General features: G+C 47.7%; 1 pseudogene; it reads left to right on the forward strand.

Moving 5' to 3' along the window:
- The first annotated feature begins 282 nt into the window (after positions 1 to 282).
- On the forward strand, positions 283 to 16,013 carry LOC109765636 (very-long-chain 3-oxoacyl-CoA reductase 1-like; annotated as a pseudogene).
- Positions 16,014 to 16,962: the final 949 nt, after the last annotated feature.

Genomic DNA, 16,962 nt, shown 5'->3' on the forward strand with positions numbered 1-16,962 from the left:
GCAAAAACCAGCTGTGTTTCCAACTCGCTTATCGGTTGCAGCAAAAAACAGCTGTGGTTCCAGCTATGGATTTCGCCAGTTGAAGCAAAACAAAATGATGGCTCCAGCATCGTTGTCCGCTCGTTGGCGACGCAACCTTCACCGTGGTCATCCATGGAGGCTCGTCGGCACGGCTCGGCATGGTTCCCCCGGCGCGGTCCCAGCACCTCCGTCGCGGCGCCCCGATACAGTCCATAGCAGCTTGTTGGAGCCCCAGTCGCAGTCCGCCCGAGCTCGTAAGCCATGGCCGCCCTGACCATGAGCTCGCAGGCCATGGCGCATGAGAGCAGCACCCCCATGGAGGAGGTGCAGCTGTGGGGGTGTGAAGGAAGGAGTGCTCGGAGCTGCCTGGTGCTATGGCGGAGAAGGCGAGGCGGAAAGCGAGGTCACGGCCGCGAGGAAGAAGAAGTGGATGCGGGCATTGGGGAGAGGATAAGGTACACGTGTTCACTTCCCGGTGGCTAGCGCCAGCGTGGCGAAGTGACCGGCCAGAGCGTTCCGCCGGCGCACCGCACGTAAACGTTTCCCTTTAATCAAAGGGTCGATACAACGCGAAGACTGCCAAAATGACCAGGATTTAATCCCTACGGCCCTTGCCTAAGTGCCCGCATTGTAGGTGCCCTAAGAAAACTAAAGACCTTAATAAAGATCCAATTGTACTTTCCAATTAATATCGGCTGAGAATGCCATACAGTTAATAGGTCTTGCTTATTGGTGAGGGTTGTCGGTCATATAGAATCAAACCTAATAAATGGCTGAGGTATGTACTACCATGTTTTCTTTTTATGACTTATATATAGGAGTACCATGGCTTGTTGGGGGGGACGTACTATAAGGCAGGTGTTGTGTCTCCAATTGAGACGAGGAGTTGAGGCACGAGCTGGTCCTCACTCGAGGTCGAGAGTCGAGAGAGGGATGGCATGGTTCGCCTCACTGGCCCTTCTTGGCGCCCTCCACGTAGTAGCCGCCTTGGCGTTCCCCCTCCTCTCGCACCTCGCCCTCTGCCTGAGCCGGCCCAAGGATCTCTGACGCCGCTACGGCGCGTGGGCCGTCGTCACCGGGCCAACATCCGGCATGGGGCGCTACACGGCCCTGGAGCTCGCGCGCAGGGGGTGTTGGTTTTTGAACTGGCTAGATCAAAACCACCCAGGAACTGTGCACATGTAGTGCAAAGCTAGCTAGACAAGCAGGCAGCTTGATTAATTCTCAAGCACCTCACTAGACGTATACGTGAACTTGTCCTGGCCGGCGGCCTCGGCGGAACGTCTCGACGTAGCTTTAGCGAACAGAAAAACTGATCGATGGCCAGAGGCTCGTATCAAGCCTTGCTTTACTTTGTATTGCTTTGATCTGGTGATTTACAGCGTGGGTTACATATGTATATAAAGAAGCTAACCTGCCCCTATACAAACCTACTCGGTGACTATTTCCTGTCCAAGCTGGACTAGGACGTCGTGGTTAATTTCAATAATCACCCCCTAAACACGATGTCCTTACTTTATAGTATGGACGCCAATCCTTTCTCGCATCTCCAAGAACTTCTGTCGCCCGAGAGACTTCGTGAGAATATCGGCAAGCTGGTCTTTCGTGTTCACGTGCAGAACTTCGATCATCCCTCACTGGTAGAAAAAAGCCCTTTAGTCCCGGTTCGCAACAGCCTTTAGTCCCGGCTGTGCAACCGGGACTAAATATGCGCGACTAAAGACCCCCCCCCCCTTTAGTCGCGCCACTTACGAACCGCGACTAAAGGCTTTAGTCCCGGTTCTCGTGGTTGACCGGGACTAAAGGCCCGTCCACGTGGCCGCCAGGGGTCCGTCATGGCGGAGGACCTTTAGTCCCGGTTCTCGTGGCTAACCGGGACTAAAGGCCTCGTCCGCAGGTTTAGGGTTTTAGCCCCCCTAAACCGGGTTTCTTTTTAATTTATAGTGTTTTATTTCTTTTATATTTTATTTTGTGTTTTGTTTTAATTTTGATGAAGTTTCAGTACCCATATTCTACGATACTATATACATGCATATGAAATTTCAAACAAGAAGAATTCAAGAGGAATATATAATATATATTCAATCTCGGGTGACCATATACAACTTCGAACAAGTTTCCATACACAATTAGGATGGAGGACCATATACAACTTCGAACAAGTTTCAATCTCGGGTATGCATATAAATGTCTGCGTCCTCGGTATAGTGTTGTCCTTTAGGATTGATGACTTCCCTCAAGAAAAATCCTGCTAATTCATCTTGAATTGGTCGGAAGCGAGCTTCTGGACTAAGCCTCCTCCGCAAGTTATCCGTCGCGTTCCGCACGCTATCCGATGCCTTCCGCTCAGAGGTTAGTCTCCGGATGTTCTCACAAACATAGTATCCACATAGATTGGTCCCCGGTGGCTGCTTATCCACATTAACTAACCTTCTGAAATCTAGCTCATGTTTGAATTCACCGACAATTTCTTCTGAGAACCGTCTCCAAACCCTACAGGGCAAAGAAAATTAAATGAACAAGGGAGTTATTAGTTACTTGATATTAGGAAATGAACGAAAGAGACCGATCGATATAGAGCTCAAATGATTGAAAATAATTACTTTTGCAGCATTTTTCTCATGTCGGCCCAACGCTTTGGATCCGAATCCATAGAGTCCATGATTAGAACTCTGGAGGTGTGAAGTTCAATATTTAGCAGAATCCAGTGGAACCTGCGGACACGTTACATGCACAGTCATGCATAACTCATCGATTAGACATACCATGCATGGAGTAAACAAAAGAGAATGGGCACAAGAGAGAAACACTCACCCAAAATGGTAAGGAAATAGAATATGACTTTTGAGTTGATGCTTTCTAAGAAACTTGTACAAGTCTTTCTCCACGTCTTCGGGGTGATATTGTAACACATGTCCATTAACGATATGTGGGTCAATGAACCCAACATCATGGATGTTTCTTATTTTGCATTCCCAAATCTTCAATCTGCATAATAGCGTACGCAACAATATAGTTAGGACAATATATATATATATATATATATATATATATATATATATATATATATATATATATAGTGCAGGCAATGAAGAACGAGATGAGGTAGAAATAAATCACTTACAGAACGTAGCAACTCAGCATAGATTTGTCGAGGTCGCGCAGATTGAACAGCTGGAACAATTCACTCATATGAACTTGTACAGAGTACCGTTTGGTGTGATGCTCCTCTGTTAAATCCGCATAAATATATTCTTTGTCGGCCCATGTTATGAATTGCTTGTACCAACGTAGCAGAATTCGCATTTGTGGCGGTAGACTCTTCTCCCGCGCAGGCTCGACGAGAGGCCCATTCCGCACATATTGTAATGCTATCTCACATACTGGCGCATCCTCAAGGCCTAAGAAGGCACGAAGAGTCAAACCCATCTCGGACGCTTGTTTCATGGCACTCGCTACAGTCAATCCAAGTGCTGCCGCAGCTGCTATAATCTCGGGGTCCTCTTCCGGACCGGCTTTCACTATGAGCGGGGGGATCGATTGTTTCTTCTGCATCCCGAGCTGGTCAACTTGTTTTCCGCTTTTTTTACTTTCTTCTTTCTCCTCCTTCAATATTTTTGCTTGCCTACGAAGTTCATGTCCATAGTCGTCAGGCATATTCAGCTCGGCTTGGGACGGTGTCGTCAAAAAATCCTTAGCCCACTTCTTTTGCTTCTCAGTGAATACTTGCTTGGGCTCAGGCTCTTTTATCGCCTTCATATCCGCCTTCCATTTCTCATAATCAGCAGACGCGGCCAATTTGGTTTCAGCTTCACTAAGTTCCCCAGGCCTTGGGAGGAGAGGCTTCAGTGATGGCTCTGGTACCCTTGTGGTCTTAGGTACATAAGGGTCCGGGTTAATAGTCCAGGAGCGGGTTTCCTTGCTGTCCGCCTGCTTCTGCTTCTTCGCCGGAGGTGGATTGGGGGGCGTCGTACCCGCCGGAGGAGGATTGGGGGGCGTCGTACCCGCCGGAGGTTGTGGATCGGGGGACGGCGTCGAATGGCGTGAAGGAGGTGTAGGTGAACCACCACGACCACCACCACCGCCACCACCACCACCACCACCATCGGAGGCGGGTGGACTTGCTAGCCTTGGCGCCTCGCCTGGAAACACTATGTACTTCTTTTTCCATAGAATGAACTGGCGCTTGACATCTCCAAGTCTTCTCTCCCCTTCGGGTGTAGGTTTGTCAATCTCCAGGTCCTCAAACCCTTGGACTATGTCTTCCACCGTGACACGAGCATAGCCATATGCAATGGGGTTGTTGTGGTGGAGTGCTCCAGGTGTACAGGGTAAAGCACTGCCGCTAGCTACCTTCGTGGAAACGTTCCCCACGGGATAATGCAGATCACATTCTTTCATCTCCTTTACATCATCCACGGGGTAGTGAGGCTCCGGTGCACGAATCTCGATCATCGGTGCACTAGCACCAGGCGGGGCATCCGTGGAAGCCACGCTGCTTCTCCGCTGCTGGCTTCCGCGATCCGCTTCATGATCTTCATGCGGCCCTGCAGCCGATTTTTCTTTTACTAGTTCATGCACGGTCTGCTTCAACTCATGGAGTTCCGATGCAAACTTCGTCATAAGATCTGCATCCCGGTCCGTCTTTCTCTTACGGCTTCTGTAACAGTACGGGTCATTGTCCTGGGAAAACCCTACTTTCCACGGAACTTTGCCTTTGCCTCGTACACGTCCTCCGTGTTCATCATTCCCGAGGGCTATTGTCAGTGCGTCTTTCTCTCTGGTGAACTTGATCAAGCCCTCTTGAGCTTGGGTCATTGCGTCAATAAGGGCTTGGGTGGGAGCAAACTGTCTCTGCCGGTGAACACACACCCCTGTCTCCGGGTCTAGCGATCCCCCATGCCCGTACCACCAGCTTTTGGCCCTTGGGTCCCATCCCTCTGTACCTAGAGGGATTCCTCGCACCCTCAGGTCCTCCTCCATCTTCTGCCACCTAGGCTCCGAAAGGCGGTATCCTCCTGGCCCCATAATATGATGGAACTTTTTCTTACTCGCATTATCCTTATTTTTTTTGATATTTCCTTGAAATGCTCCGATTGCTTTTGCCTCACAAATTCTGGCCAATCATCTTTCAGTTTCTCATGTTGTCCATTGAAATCCGGAGTCTTGCCCTTGTTGACATAGTCACGGGTTAAATTTTTCTTGAAGTTCCGGAATGCTTCGCCCATCTTCTGAAGAGCGAACTCTTTAACTAGCCTCCTCCTCTGACGTCCACCCGGAACCTCGTTACCGAATTCATCGACTTTGTTGTATTCCAGAGGTAGAATGAAATGTTCCATAAGCTTTCTCCAGCAATCCTTTTTCGTTCTCTTGTCGACAAAACTGAAACCAATACGTGCCTTCTTTGGCTCCTTCCATTCCTGGACGGTGATCGGGACGTTGTCTCTAACAACGACTCCGCATTGGTTGATAAACTTTGAGGTGTGCTGCAGGGGCTTGCCGGTTTCACTGACAAACTCAATGGCATATGTTTCTCCTGTTTTCATCGCCTTGGATTTGCCACGCTTTGTCGTACTCGATCCGGAGGGCTAAAAAAAGAAAGAGAGTCGCGCGCGTTAATACATATGTATTCACAGTTCAGTAAGTTTGTATCACGAGAGGCTCAATGTATATATATACCTCGCCGGAGGTGGTTGCTACTTGCAATTCGAGATCGTCGTTTGTTGACGGTTGACCTCCGTCGACAATGTCCGTTCCTTCACCTTCTTGATCATCGACAATCTCTGTTCCACCTTCAAGGTTCAGAAAAGAAGAGACTACATCCTCTTCTTGCTCATATTCTGAGCCCGGCACATAAGGAATCTCGTTGTTGATGATGCCCATTAGATAACGTTCAGCCTCCGGATCCCTAAGCGGCTCGGCTCTATCGTCCGCCATATTTCACTCCTGCATGTAGTAAAAATTCTTTAAGTATAAAGGAATTAAAAAATAAGATTAAGGGGACATACAGGAGGAGGAATTAAAAAATAAGATTCTTTAAGTAAAAATTCTTTTTTTCTTCTTCTTCCTTTCTTCTTCCTCTTTCTTCTTTCTTTCTTCTTCTTCCTTTTTCTTTTTTCTTTCTTTCTTCTTCTTCCTTTCTTCTTTCTTTCTTCTTCTTCCTTTTTCTTTCTTCTTTCTTTTGGTTTTCATTTGGTTTTCATTTTTTTCTTCTTCCTTTTTCTTTCTTCTTTTTTTCTTCTTCCTTTTTCTTTCTTCTTTCTTTCTTCTTTCTTTGTTTCTTCTTCCTTTTTCTTCTTTCTTTCTTCTTTCTTTTTTTCTTCTTCCTTTTTTTTTCTTCCTCCTTTGTTTTTCTTCTTTCTTTCTTCTTTCTTTTTTTCTTCTTCCTTTTTTTTTCTTCCTCCTTTGTTTTTCTTCTTTCTTTTTTTCTTCTTCCTTTGTTTTTCTTCTTCCTTTTTTTTCTTCCTCCTTTGTTTTTCTTCTTTCTTTTTTTCTTTCTTCCATTTTTTTTCTTCTTTCTTTTTTTCTTCTTCCTTTGTTTTTCTTCTTCCTTTGTTTTTCTTCTTCCTTTTTTTCTTCTTCCTTTGTTTTTCTTCTTCCTTTTTTTTTCTTCCTCCTTTGTTTTTCTTCTTTCTTTTTTTCTTCTTCCTTTTTTTTCTTCTTTCTTTTTTTCTTCTTCCTATTTTTTTCTTCTTTCTTTTTTTCTTCTTCCTTTGTTTTTCTTCTGTTTTTTTCTTCCTTTTTCCTTTTTCCTTTTTTCTTCTGTTTTTTTCTTCTGTTTGTTTTTCTTGTGTTTTCTTTTGTTTTCTTTTTTCTTTCTTTTTCCTTTTTCTTTTTTCTTGTGTTTTCCTTTATTTTTGTTTTTTTTTCTTCTGTTTGTTTTTTTGTTTTCTTTTGTTTTTTTCTTCTTCCTTTGTTTTTCTTTTGTTTTTTTGTTTTCTTTTGTTTTTTTCTTCTGTTTGTTTTTCTTTTGTTTTCCTTTTTTTTCTTCTTTCTTCTTCTTCCTTCTTCCTTTTTCTTTCTTCTTCTTCTTCCTTTTTCTTCTTCCTTCTTCTTCTTCTGCCGGCGCGCGGAGGACGGCAGGCAGGGCCAGCGGGCGGCGGGCGGCGGGCGGCGGGCGGCAGGGCGTCGGGCGGCGGGCGGCAGGGCGTCGGGCGGCGGGCAAGGGCAGGGCACGGGCGGCGGCGGCGCTCACTGGGGACGGGGGCGGCGGCGCGCAGGGCTTCGGCGTCGGCGTCGGGGCAGGGCTTCGGCGTCGGCGTCGGGGCAGGGCTTCGGCGTCGGCGTCGGCGTCGATCGGCGTCGGGGCAGGGCTTCGGCGTCGAGAGAGAGGAGAATGGGAAGTGGCCAAACTGCTAAGTGCAGTATTTATAGATGCACCTTTAGTCGCGGTTGGGGAGGCGGACCGCGACTAAAGGTACCCTTTAGTCGCGGTTGGCCACACCAACCGCGACTAAAGGGTACCTTTAGTCGCGGTCCGCCTCCCCAACCGGGACTAAAGGGTTTTGGCGCCGCTTTCGTTCCCGCGCAAGAAGACCCTTTAGTCGCGGTTGGGGACAACAACCGCGACTAAAGGGTACCCTTTAGTCGCGGTCCGCCTCCCCAACCGGGACTAAAGGCGTTGTGCTGGAACTGGCGCGGTGCGGTGGGATGTTTAGTCCCACCTCGCTAGCCGAGAGGCTTCGACAGTGGTTTATAAGCGCGGCTGCGCTCACCACTTTGAGCTCCTCTCAAATGCAGGCTTACGGGCCTATTCTGTCACTATGTGCTTGTGGGCCTACTGGGCCTTCTGCGGGCCTGAATCCTGGCACATTGATGGGTTTCTAGTCGTATTCAGGCTGTGCTGGCCCAGTAGGAGGCATATTTTTTATTTTGTTTGTACTTATATATTTTATTAAAGTTTATATTATTTTGTTTCTAATTCATTTTAAAATCTTAAAAATACAATTATATATCAAAAAAATCAGAAAATAAAACTAATTCATTTTAAATTCTTGTTTTTCTTCTGTTTTTTCTTCCTTTTTTCTTCTGTTTTTTTCTTCTGTTTGTTTCTTCCTTTTTCTTGTTTTTCTTCTTTTTTTTCTTCCTTTTTTCCTTTTTCCTTTTTTCTTCTGTTTTTTTCTTCTGTTTTTTTCTTCTGTTTGTTTTTTTCTTCTGTTTTTTTCTTATGTTTTTCTTCTGTTTGTTTTTTTCTTCTGTTTTTCCTTTTTTTCTTCTGTTTTTTTCTTCTGTTTTTTCTTCCTTTTTCCTTCTTTCTTCTTCTTCCTTTTTCCTTTTAAAATCAGGAAAATAAAACTAATTCATTTTAAAATCTTAAAAATACAATTATATATCAAAAAAATCAGAAAAATAAAACTAATTCATTTTAAAATCCCTTGAAGGTTCGACAAAAGGTTTGATACATCATTCAGTTCATCGATCAAATACAAAGTTTGGTACAATAAATTATTACACATCAATTCTTCCCTTGTGTCCCTGCTTGCTTATGATTGTGCCGTATCCATGGAGCATCCTCATCATTTAACTTAATGCTTGGGTCAGTGTTCACTTTGAAGGGCGGAATTTCACCAAACATATTATAATCTTCTGACATGTCTGTCTTGTCCTCCACTCCCACGATGTTTCTTTTCCCTGAAAGAACAATGTGGCGCTTTGGATCATCGCATGATGTACTGATCGTTTTCTTATCTTTCTGTTTCCTCGATTTGCTACTCATGTCCTTCAAATAAAAAACCTGAGCGACATCTTTGGCAAGGACGAATGGTTCGTCAAGGTAACCAAGATTGTTGAAATCCACCATTGTCATTCCGTATTGCTCGTCCACCTTTACCCCACCTCCTGTTAGCTTGAACCATTTGCACCGGAACAAAGGGACCTTAAAGGAGGGTCCATAGTCAAGTTCCCATATCTCCTCTATGTAACCATAATATGTGACCTTTCGCCCATTCTCGGTTGCTGCATCAAAGCGGACACCACTGTTTTGGTTGGTGCTCTTTTTATCTTGGGCGATGGTGTAAAATGTATTCCCATTTATCTCGTACCCTTGGAAAATCGTTATAGTCGAAGATGGTTTCTTGGCCAACATGTACAGTTGATCTCCAACATCATTGTCATTCATTAAATGTTTTCGCAACCAACTGCCGAAAGTCTCCATGTGGGCCTTTCTAATCCAGGATTCAGGCTTCCCCGGGTTGTCCGAGCATAAAATATTCTTGTGTTGCTCGAAGTACGGAGCCACAAAGCTGGAATTTTGCAGAACTGTGTGGTGTGCTTCAGTCATAGAATGACCGTCCATACATATCGTGGATTTCCTTCCGATCTTGCCTTTTCCACTTAGTCTCCCCTCGTGCCGCGATTGAGGAATACCAATCGGCTTAAGGTCAGGAACATAGTCAATACAGAACTCAATTACCTCCTCATTTCCATAGCCCTTGACGATGCTTCCTTCTGGCCTAGCACGGTTACGAACATATTTCTTTAATACTCCCATGAACCTCTCAAAGGGGAACATATTGTGTAGAAATACAGGACCGAGAATGGAAATCTCTTCGACTAGGTGGAGCAGGAGGTGCGTCATAATATCGAAGAAGGATGGTGGGAACACCAACTCGAAACTGACAAGGCATTGGACCACATCGTTCTGTAATCGTGGTAGATCTTCTGGATTGATTACCTTCTGAGAGATTGCATTGAGGAATGCACATAGCTTCACAATGGCTACTCGAACATTTTCCGGTAGGAGCCCCCTCAAAGCAATCGGAAGCAATTGCGTCATAATCACGTAGCAGTCGTGAGACTTCAGGTTTTGGAACTTTTTCTCCGCCATGTTTATTATTCCCTTTATATTCGACGAGAAGCCAGACGGAACCTTCATACTGCTCAGGCATTCAAAAAAAATGACCTTCTCTTCTTTGGTAAGAGCGTAGCTGGCACGACCTTGAAACCATTCCGGATGCCGGTCATCTGGGTCTTTCAAAAGTTGCTGGTCCTGCCGTGCTTCCTTTGTATCATTTGTCTTCCCATACACGCCCAAGAAGCTTAGCAGGTTCACGCAAATATTCTTCGTAACATGCATCACGTCGATTGCAGAGCGGACATCTAGGACTTTCCAATATTCTAGCTCCCAAAATATAGATTTCTTCTTCCACATGGGTGCGTGCCCGTCAACTCCCCGCGGAACTGATTGTCCGCCAGGACCCTTTCCAAAGATGACTTTCAAATCCTTGACCATATCAAATATCTCAGCACCAGTATGTTCCGCAGGCTTCGGCCGGTGATCTGCCTTGCCGTTGAAATGCTTTCCTTTCTTTCTTACGTTATGATTTCGGGGAAGAAATCGACGATGACCCAGGTACACGTTCTTCTTACAATTAACCAAACGTACACTTTCAGTCTCATGTAAGCAGTGCGTGCATGCATTGTATCCCTTATTTGTCTGTCCCGAATGGTTACTGAGAGCAGGCCAATCGTTGATGGTTACAAAAAGCAACGCTCGTAGGTCAAATTCCTCTCCTTTGTGATCATCCCAGACACGTACACCAGGTCTGGCCCACAACTGTAAAAGTTCATCAACTAATGGCCTTAGGTACACATCGATGTCGTTCCCGGGTTGCTTTGGACCTTGGATGAGCACTGGCATCATAATGAACTTCCGCTTCATGCACAACCAAGGAGGAAGGTTGTAGATGCATAGAGTCACGGGCCAGATGCTATGGCTGGAGCTCTACTCGCCAAAAGGATTCATGCCATCAGTACTTAGACCAAATCTTATGTTCCTTGCGTCAGCTGCAAAATCTTTGAACACTCTGTCGATCTTTCTCCATTGCGTTCCATCAGCGGGGTGTCTCAACTCCCCGTCGGACTTACGGTCCTCTTTGTGCCATCGCAACGACTTGGCATGCTTTTTGTTCATGAACAGACGTTTCAACTGTGGTATTATAGGAGCATACCACATCACCTTGGCGGGAACCCTCTTCCTGGGTTTCTCGCCCTCAACATCGTCACCAGGGTCATCGCCTCTGATCTTATAACGCAATGCAGTGCATACAGGGCATTCATTCAAATTCTCGTATTCACCGCGGTAGAGGATACAGTCGTTAATGCATGCATGTATCTTCAGAACCTCTAAACCTAGAGGGCAGACAACCTTCTTTGCTTCGTACGTACTGGCGGGCAACTCGTTATTCTTCGGAAACATATTCTTCAACATTTTCAGCAAATTTTCAAATGATGAGTCACCTACACCTTTCTGTGCCTTCCATTTTAGCAAATCTAGTGTGCAGCCCAGCTTTTTCAGACTATTATCGCATCCTGGATACAACGACTTTTTGTGATCCTCTAACATGCGATCCAAATTCTCCCTATCCTTGTCAGTTTCGCAGCGTCTCCGTGCATCAGCAATGGTCCGACCAAGATCATCAGCGGGCTCATCATGTGCCTCTTCTTCACCTTCACCTAACCCTTCCCCACCTTCAGCATCATCCTCCATGAAAGTATCACCGAAATGATCATGATAGTTGTCATCGATATCATCCCCTTCTTCATCTTCTTCCATTCTAACCCCTCTTTCTCCATGCTTGGTCCAACAATTATAGCTTCGCATGAAACCGCGCCGAAGCAGGTGCATGTGAACCTCTCTTGAGGAGGAGTAACCCTTCTGATTCTTACAGACAGCACATGGACAGATAATAAAACCTCGCTGCTTGTTCGCATTTGCCACTACGAGGAAATCTTTCAAACCCGTAGTGAACTCGCCGGAGAGTCGGGGACCGTACATCCATTGCCGATTCATCTGCATTATTATTATATAAAGTATATAATTAACCATCATGCATTTGTTAAACTAACTAGCTAGAAATAATACAAATTAAACAATGAACTACACACATGCATATTTTATCAATGACACATGAAAGGTTCAAGTTGCTAACCGCGATCGCGGAGGAAAAATAAATGAGAAAGCTCAAGTGTGGCTCGGACACTTCATATCATGTTTGTTTCAGGCTCTCGGGCATTTCATCGAACACCTTGTGTGCATAGGAGGAACCAAAAGCAAACCCACCACCCCCTTCTGAAAATTGTGAAGTGAGCTGAGTGAAGTGAAGTGAGCTGAGTCCTATATATAGGGATGGGCCTTTAGTCCCGGTTAGCCAGGCCAACCGGGACTAATGCCCCTCCCGTCCGCCAGCTGGATGGGCCTTTAGCCCCGGTTGGCCTGGCCAACCGCGACTAAAGGCCTTCGGGGACATTTAGTCCCGGTTGGCCAGGCCAACCGGGACTAAAGCCCCTCCCATCCGCCAGCTGTCGACCGAGCGCGCTGGGCCCAGATAGTTGGTCGCGGGTCTCCTCCCGAACCGCGACTAAAGGCCCCTTTTGTCGCGGTTCGATTGTTTTGGGGACTAATGGGGGCGTATGGAAGCCTCTTTTTCTACTAGTGCCTTCCTCAATGCACTCCCGGATATGGTGGAACTGGGTATCGATGTGCTTGCTCCTTTTGTGATAAACCGGATTTTTGCACAATGAGATTGCAGCTTGGTTGTCGATCTTCAATGACACCTTCTGCACCTCCCGCTTTGCAAGATGAGCTAGGAGTCTTCTCAGCCACACTGCTTGACAAGCCGCCGTGCTTGCTGCTATGTATTCTGCCTAGAATGAAGACAGTGCAACCACCTTTTGCTTCTGAGAATTCCAGCTGATAGGATTTGGGCCAAGACAGAATATCATGCCCGTTGTGCTTTTCCGCTCATCCACATCACCTGCCATGTCGCTATCTGAGTATCCACGAAGGATCAATCCTTCCTTTCCCTTTCGATACGTGCAGCCAAGATTAATAGTGCCTTTCACATAGCGCAAGATTTGCTTGACCGCGCTCATGTGTTCGGTTGTCGGATTCTCCATAAAACGACTCACGATCCTGACTGAATAAGCCAAGTCAGGTCGGGTATGCACCAAATATCTTAGGCTGCCCACAACACTTCGATACATTGTGGTGTCCACCGGCGGATTTGAGCTACGCTTGCTCAACTTGTGTCGTTAATCCATTGGAGCTTGTGTCTCGTAGCAATCTGTCATGCCACACTTGTCCAATAACTTGACCGCATAAGCCGATTGACATAGGGAAATCTCTCCGTAGCTTTGCTTCACTTCGATGCCCAAGTAATAGCTGAGTAATCCCAGATCGCTCATACTAAACTTCTTCTTCATCTGTGCCTTGAAACATTCAATTTCTTGCGCGCTATCTCCGGTGATAATCAGATCGTCGACATAAACTCCAACTAGCAGGTTTGATCCTTTGGAGTTCTTTGTATAGAACGGGTGCTTGAGGGGACATCTCTTGAACCCGAGCGAGAACAAACTTCGTTCTAACTTTGCGTTCCAAGCTCTTGGCGCTTGCTTCAGCCCGTAAAGTGCCTTCTTGAGCTTGTAAACTTTCCCTTCTTCGTCTTTCTTCTCGTAACCGAGGGGTTGTTCCACGTACACTTCTTCTTTGAGGTCGCCATTGAGGAAAGCGGATTTCACATCCATATGATGAACCTTCCAATCCTCTTCTGCTGCCAAAGCTAGGAGCACTCTCACCGTCTCGATTCGAGCAACCGGTGCAAACACCTCCTCATAGTCAACTCCTTGACGTTGTACGTAGCCCTTTGCGACGAGTCTTGCCTTGTGCTTCACAATGGCACCCTTCGTGTCCTTCTTCAACTTGTAAACGCACTTCAAACCTATGGCCTTTTGGTTTGGAGGTCGGGTTACCAAAGTCCACATGCCATTGCTCTCGATCGCCTTCATCTCCTCATCCATGGCGTGCATCCAACTTGAAATTTTGCCCGCCTCTACGAAGTTCGCCGGCTCCTCAACTCCGCGTAAACACAAATCGGAGTACTCGAGTGTAACTGGCTTTGCGTACTTGTAGACTTTCTTGAGGGGCTTGTAGCGACGAGGCCCGGAAGAATCCGTTGTGGCTTGCGAAGGGAGCGACACAAATTGTGTCGGCGTTGATGCACTTGAGGAAGACCGTTGAGTCTCGGGCGTGGTAGATGCCGGATCGTTGGCATCCTCGTCGTCGCCGTAGTCGTCGTGACCGTGACCATCATCTTGATTGTCATCGTCACTATGCACCTCGTTGTCGAGATCTCCACCCGTGTCATGCGCATCGTTGTCTCTGTCACTTTGCGAAGAATTGTCCGGAGCCTAACAAGCGGGAGATCAAAGCAAATTTGGCGAAGCAGGAAGACGAACGTCCAGGTCTTCTGATGGCCGAAGTTTGTGATCTCATCCAAACAGAGGTTGCGAAACCAAACCGGAAGGTGCTACTTCATGAGGAAAAGGTAACACCAAAGTTATCCGGAAGCCCGAACGTGTCGTGGTATCTAGACACGGGTGCGAGTAACCACATGATGGGGTGCAAGGAGAAGTTCCTCGAGCTGGAATATGATGTTCAAGGCTCGGTCAAGTTCGGTGATGGTTCAGATGTGGAGATTTGCGGGCAAGGATCTGTCCTCTTCGAGGGTCTCACAGGAGAACATCGCATACTCACCGGAGTGTACTACATACCAATTGTTGGTTTTTGAACTGGCTAGATCAAAACCACCCAGGAACTGTGCACGTGTAGTGCAAAGCTAGCTAGACAAGCAGGCAGCTTGATTGATTCTCAAGCACCTCACTAGACGTATACGTAAACTTGTCCTGGCCGGCGGCCTCGGCGGAACGTCTCGACGTAGCTTTAGCGAACAGAAAAACCGATCGCTGGCCAGAGGCTCGTATCGAGCCTTGCTTTACTTTGTATTGCTTTGATCTGGTGATTTACAGCGTGGGTTACATAGGTATATAAAGAAGCTAACCTGCCCCTATACAAACCTACTCGGTGACTATTTCCTGTCCAAGCCGGACTAGGACGTCGTGGTTAATTCCAATAGGGGGATGAACATCGTCCTCGTCGGCCGCAACCCGGCCAAGCTCCGAGACATCTCCGCGGCGATATCCAAGGCCGCTCCCGCCGTCCAGACCAAGACCGTCATGTTCAACCTGTCGCTCGTCTCCACCGCTCAGGGTGAGAAATTAACACTACGCACACAAGAATGCATGCATCCATCATTCATCTAAGCTCATCTGATGTACTACTAAAATGAATATCCGGCAGGCGACGAGGTGATGCGGCGGCTACGGCGGACCATGGAGGAGCTGGACGTGGGCGTGCTGGTGAACAACGCCGGGGTGCTGGAGCCCCCCGCGGCGTTCCTGCACCACGCCGGCGTGGAGGCGTGGGTGAACATGATACGGGTGAACCTGCTGGCGCTGACCGAGGTGACGGCGGCGGTGATTCCGGGCATGGTGGAGCGTGGGAGGGGAGCTGTGGTGAACTTCGGCTTGATGTCATCGGAGGCCCTCCCCTCCTTGCCACTCTACACCATGTACGCCGCCACTAAACGGTACGGTGTGCCAACTGCCAAGTAGAACTAGCTAAGCATATGCACGTACGTACTCCATGGCAGAAGAGTACTCATGAAGCGACTTTGTTTCACTCGTTCCTATACCATGCAGCTACGTTGCTCGGTTCTCCAAGTGTCTACACGTCGAGTATAGAAGCAAAGGAATCGATGTGCAATGCCAGGTAAAGTAAATTCACCTCCCATGCACTGCCACGGTGCCGCTAATACCAATCCTATGTGTAGGCACTGTTCTTCGTGACCGGCACGATGGCGTCGGGCTTCTCGGAGGCCAAGCTATTCGCGCCGTTGATACCGACGCCTGACGACTATGCGCGCGCAGCGGTGCGCTGGATCGGCCATGGAGCGCTCTGCATGCCCAACTTGCGGCACCAGATCGCGTGGTTCATAGCCTACGTCGTGCCCGACTGATTGCTCGAGGGGCTCCTCCTGAGTGAGCACCTCTGTCAGAGGAAGGAACTACGGAGGATGAGGCCGTTGCCGCGTGCCCCAGCCGGGACTCGGGACGTCCTAGTAAGCTACACATGCACTAGCGCCTGCCTCAGTTGAGTGCTGAATGGCTGCGTGCGTGTAGCGGCGGACCCAGGATTTGGGCATGATGAACATGGCTGAACTCCAACGCCCTTCTCAATAATCTACACTTGCAAGTTCAGTTAATTTGTCATTGTCATAGTTGGCAAAAGATTTTTCGGATCAAGATATGCACCTCAGCTGAGAACATCTCGTAGCAAAATGACAATTCAACTCAACAATAATTTGATCAAGCGCCACATTGAATATTTCGAGATGGAAATTATCATGGTAAGCTACTAATTCACTAGTGCAGAATCGGGCTCTAGCGCCGGTTCGTAAGGGCCTTTAGTGCCGGTTCTGTAACCGGCACTAAAGAGTGGGGACTAACACCACCCCCCCCCCCCCCCACCACAAGAAAAACTTCGTTTGCCGACGGCCAAATCTATGCCGACGGCACCCGTCGGCATAAATGCCGCTATGCCGACGGCCAAGGGCAGGCCGTAGGCGTAGAAAAGCCGTCGGCATAAATACATATATGCCGACGGGGCCGTCGGCATATACGAGGCCGTCGGGACCGCTCGAGGTACGCCTACGGGGCCCGTCGGCATAGGAGCGGCCGTCGGCATAGCCCTTGCCGTCAGCGCTGACCGTTTGACGACGTTGAGCCTACGCCGACGGGTGGTAACGGCGGCCGTCGGCATACCCGTGCCAGCCCTATGCCGACGGCTATGCCGTCGGCATAGACCTGGCCCATACCCCTCTGCCACGTCATCGATCCGTGTGCTATGCCACGTCATCGATCCGTGGGACTGCACCTCCGTGTGTGCACAGATATGCCGACGGCCTAGCCGTCGGCATACATTTTTTTAGTTTTATTTTAAATTTCGCTTTATACTACCTATGGCAAATATATGCCTACGGTATAGCCGTCGGCATAGGCCCCTCTGCCACGTCATCGATCCGTGGGCCATGCCACGTCATCGAT

This window comes from Aegilops tauschii, chromosome 7 (assembly GCF_002575655.3).
Source record: "Aegilops tauschii subsp. strangulata cultivar AL8/78 chromosome 7, Aet v6.0, whole genome shotgun sequence".
NCBI classification, from domain to species: Eukaryota; Viridiplantae; Streptophyta; class Magnoliopsida; order Poales; family Poaceae; genus Aegilops; species Aegilops tauschii.